Genomic DNA, 5,000 nt, shown 5'->3' with positions numbered 1-5,000 from the left:
AGCCTTGCACACAAGCCATGCGTTCAAGCCTTGGGCACTGGCCCTGCACACAAGCCTTGGGCACTAGCCTTGGACACTAGCCTTGCACACAGTCCTTGCACACTAGGCATGCTTGGGCGAGCTGATCCCGCATCAAGTCGACGGGTCTAGGCATTCTTGGGCGCAGATCCCGCATCGTCTCGTCGCGTCTGGGCGCAAACACGTCGCGTCTCGTTGCGTCTTCAGAAGTCGTCGCTAACAGCACCTTTGGTTGCCACTGGTGGTTAGGCTGGTTGGTTGCGCAAACCCTATAGGAGGGTGGCATGCTGGTGGGCGTTTTTGCCCGGATAGGCACTAGAATGTGCAGATTTTGGGCGTTTTTGCCTGGATAGGCTAAGGAATGGGCATGCTTTGGGCGTTTTTGCCCGGATAGGCACCGGAATGCTTGGCCTTGGCTTGTCCTAGCAAGGCATTGCTGGGTTGGGCTCCCTTGGCCTTTTGGGCGCCTTGGACGATGTCTTGCGAAGACCATGGGCACAAGGCCATGGCATATGGTGAGGAAAGGACCACGGTTGCCAAGGTTAGGCACCGGAATGCTTGGCCTTGGCTTGCCCTAGCAGGGCATTGCTGGGTTGGGCTCCCTTGGCCTTTTGGGCGCCTTGGACGATGTCTTGCGAAGACCATGGGCACAAGGCCATGGCATATGGTGAGGAAAGGACCACGGTTGCCAAGGTTAGGCACCGGAATGCTTGGCCTTGGCTTGCCAAAGCAGGGCATTGCTGGGTTGGGCTCCCTTGGCCTTCCGGGCGCCTTGGACACTGTCTTGGGAAGACCATGGGCACAAGGCCATGGCATATGGTGGGGAATGGACCACGGTTGCCAAGGCTAGGCATATAGAGAGGAATCGCATTTTTGCCCGGATAGGCACCGGAATGCTTGGCCTTGGCTTGCCATAGCAGGGCATTGCTGGGTTGGGCTCCCTTGGCCTTCCGGGGGCCTTGGACGCTGTCTTGGGAAGACCATGGGCACAAGGCCATGGCATATAGTGAGGAATGGACCACGGTTGGCAAGGCTAGGCATATAGAGAGGAATGGACCACGGTTGCCAAGGTTGCGCAAGTTTTGGGCATTTTTTGCCCGGATATGCCCAAGTATGCCCCGATAGGCCCGTTACGCCCCGGTATGAACGCGTATGCCCGGATAGACTCGGTATGCCTTGGGATACATGCGTATGCCCCGATAGGCTTGGTACGCCCCGATATGCGCACGTGTGCCCCAGTAGGGCTCGGTATGCCCCGGTATGTACGCGTGTGCCCCGATAGGCCCGGTATGCCCCGATATGCACACGTGTGCCCCAATAGGGGTCGGTATGCCCCGGTAGGTACGCGTGTGCCCCGTAATGCACGTTTCGCAGATCTCCCCGCATGTCCCGCCCCTATATGTAATACTTACTTACTTACTTACTTTCTTTCTTGCTTGCTTGCTTGCTTGCAATGGTTGGGAGTGCCCGGCATGCCCCGCTGCAGAGACCAAGGGCGCAATGACTTGGCACCGCGGATGCCGGGACTCCGGCACTTCCCGTGGCACTGATGGTTGGTTCCAAAGACAAAAGGCCGTGCAAGGCCACCGCACCGCGGATGATTTTGCTCGTGCTGGCGCCGTTGTGTGGCCAAAGAACATGCGCGAATGCTCGTGTCGGAAGGGTTGGTGTCCTGGCCCCGCGGGTGTCACGAATGCTCGGTTGCGAAGACCATGGGACCAGAGCCATGGCACGTCGGATGATGGCTCCAGCTGGCGCCCCGGCACTTTCTGTGGCATTGATGCTCGGTTTCAAAGACAAACGTGCGCAGTGCCAGGGGACCGCGGATGACTGCTCGTGCTGGCCCCGTTGGGCGGCATTGATGGTCGGTTGCAAAGAAAATGCGCGATTGCTCGTGTCGGGGCCCGGCAAGCCAAGGCCAAGCGAGCCATGGCACGTCGGATGATGGCTCCAGCTGGCGCCCCGGCACTTTCTGTGGCATTGATGCTCGGTTTCAAAGACAAACGTGCGCAGGGCCAGGGGACCGCGGATGACTGCTCGTGCTGGCCCCGTTGGGCGGCATTGATGGTCGGTTGCAAAGAAAATGCGCGATTGCTCGTGTCGGGGCCTGGCAAGCCAAGGCCAAGCGAGCCATGGCAACGCGGATGATGGCTCGCTAGTGCTGGCGCCGTGCACAGTGGCCTCGCACACTCGCCCTGCACGCTTCCCTTGCACGCAGCCTTGCACACTAGCCTCGCATGCGAGCCTTGCACCCTAGCCATGCAAACTAGCCTTGCACGGTAGCCATGCACACAAGCCGTGCACATTAGCCATGCGCACAAGCCCCGCACACTAGCCTTGCGCACAACCCTTGCACACAAGCCATGCACTCGAGCAATGCACACAAGCCTTGCACTCAAGCAATGCACACAAGCCCTGGACACTAGCCTTGCACACGGGCCTGGCACACAAGCCTTGGGCACTAGCCTTGCGCACTAGCGTTCCACATGAGCCTTGCACACTAGCCTTGGACACTAGCCTTGCACACAGGCCTTGCACACTAGGCATGCTTGGGCGAGCTGATCCCGCATCAAGTCGACGGGTCTAGGCATTCTTGGGCGCAGATCCCGCATCGTCTCGTCGCGTCTGGGCGCAAACACGTCGCGTCTCGTTGCGTCTTCAGAAGTCGTCGCTAACAGCACCTTTGGTTGCCACTGGTGGTTAGGCTGGTTGGTTGCGCAAACCCTATAGGAGGGTGGCATGCTGGTGGGCGTTTTTGCCCGGATAGGCACTAGAATGTGCAGATTTTGGGCGTTTTTGCCTGGATAGGCTAAGGAATGGGCATGCTTTGGGCGTTTTTGCCCGGATAGGCACCGGAATGCTTGGCCTTGGCTTGTCCTAGCAAGGCATTGCTGGGTTGGGCTCCCTTGGCCTTTTGGGCGCCTTGGACGATGTCTTGCGAAGACCATGGGCACAAGGCCATGGCATATGGTGAGGAAAGGACCACGGTTGCCAAGGTTAGGCACCGGAATGCTTGGCCTTGGCTTGCCAAAGCAGGGCATTGCTGGGTTGGGCTCCCTTGGCCTTCCGGGCGCCTTGGACACTGTCTTGGGAAGACCATGGGCACAAGGCCATGGCATATGGTGGGGAATGGACCACGGTTGCCAAGGCTAGGCATATAGAGAGGAATTGCATTTTTGCCCGGATAGGCACCGGAATGCTTGGCCTTGGCTTGCCATAGCAGGGCATTGCTGGGTTGGGCTCCCTTGGCCTTCCGGGGGCCTTGGACGCTGTCTTGGGAAGACCATGGGCACAAGGCCATGGCATATAGTGAGGAATGGACCACGGTTGGCAAGGCTAGGCATATAGAGAGGAATGGACCATGGTTGCCAAGGTTGCGCAAGTTTTGGGCATTTTTTGCCCGGATATGCCCAAGTATGCCCCGATAGGCCCGTTACGCCCCGGTATGAACGCGTATGCCCGGATAGACTCGGTATGCCTTGGGATACATGCGTATGCCCCGATAGGCTTGGTACGCCCCGATATGCGCACGTGTGCCCCAGTAGGGCTCGGTATGCCCCGGTATGTACGCGTGTGCCCCGATAGGCCCGGTATGCCCCGATATGCACACGTGTGCCCCAATAGGGGTCGGTATGCCCCGGTAGGTACGCGTGTGCCCCGTAATGCACGTTTCGCAGATCTCCCCGCATGTCCCGCCCCTATATGTAATACTTACTTACTTACTTACTTTCTTTCTTGCTTGCTTGCTTGCTTGCAATGGTTGGGAGTGCCCGGCATGCCCCGCTGCAGAGACCAAGGGCGCAATGACTTGGCACCGCGGATGCCGGGACTCCGGCACTTCCCGTGGCACTGATGGTTGGTTCCAAAGACAAAAGGCCGTGCAAGGCCACCACACCGCGGATGATTTTGCTCGTGCTGGCGCCGTTGTGTGGCCAAAGAACATGCGCGAATGCTCGTGTCGGAAGGGTTGGTGTCCTGGCCCCGCGGGTGTCACGAATGCTCGGTTGCGAAGACCATGGGACCAGAGCCATGGCACGTCGGATGATGGCTCCAGCTGGCGCCCCGGCACTTTCTGTGGCATTGATGCTCGGTTTCAAAGACAAACGTGCGCAGGGCCAGGGGACCGCGGATGACTGCTCGTGCTGGCCCCGTTGGGCGGCATTGATGGTCGGTTGCAAAGAAAATGCGCGATTGCTCGTGTCGGGGCCTGGCAAGCCAAGGCCAAGCGAGCCATGACAACGCGGATGATGGCTCCAGCTGGCGCCCCGGCACTTTCTGTGGCATTGATGCTCGGTTTCGAAGACAAACGTGCGCAGGGCCAGGGGACCGCGGAGGACTGCTCGTGCTGGCCCCGTTGGGCGGCATTGATGGTGTGTTGCAGAGAGCATGTGCGATTGCAAGTGTCGGCCGGGTTTGGGTTCCCTTGGGCTTTCGGGTGCCTTGGACGCTGTCTTGCGAAGACCATGGGCACAAGGCCCCGTCCTGGCCCCTTGTTCGATTCGCTCTCGTCTTGCGCTTGCTTCCAAGGTCCTCCATGACCTTCCCCATGGCCTTGCTAGATCCCCCCCATGACGCATGACCTCTGTCCGTTGATTGGTTTTGAGTGCACACCATGCCCGGCTTGGCACCGTGTTGTCGCGTGAGTGGCATTTGGATCGTGCATGCTGGTGGGCTACCTGCCAATGCGCACAAGCCTTGCACACTAGCCTTGCGCACGAGCCTTGCACAAAAGCCTTGGACACAAGCCTTGCGCACAAGCCATGCGCACAAGCCTTGGACGCTAGCCTTGCACACAAGCCATGCATACAAGCCTTGCTCACAAGCCTTGGGCACTGGCCCATCGCAGTAGCCTTGCACACAAGCCTTGCGCACTAGCTTTGGGCACGAGCCTTGCGCACTTGCCTTGGGCACTAGCCTTGCACACAACCCTTGGGAACTAGCCTTGCGCACCAGCCTTGCCCACAAGCCTTGCACACCAGCCT

This window comes from Tasmannia lanceolata, unplaced genomic scaffold, assembly GCF_043159265.1.
Source record: "Tasmannia lanceolata isolate RefF3 unplaced genomic scaffold, GAP_Taslan_0.1 ptg000145l, whole genome shotgun sequence".
NCBI lineage: Eukaryota > Viridiplantae > Streptophyta > Magnoliopsida > Canellales > Winteraceae > Tasmannia > Tasmannia lanceolata.
The sequence above is the reverse complement of the archived record's forward strand: the minus strand, read 5'-3'. Positions refer to the sequence as shown.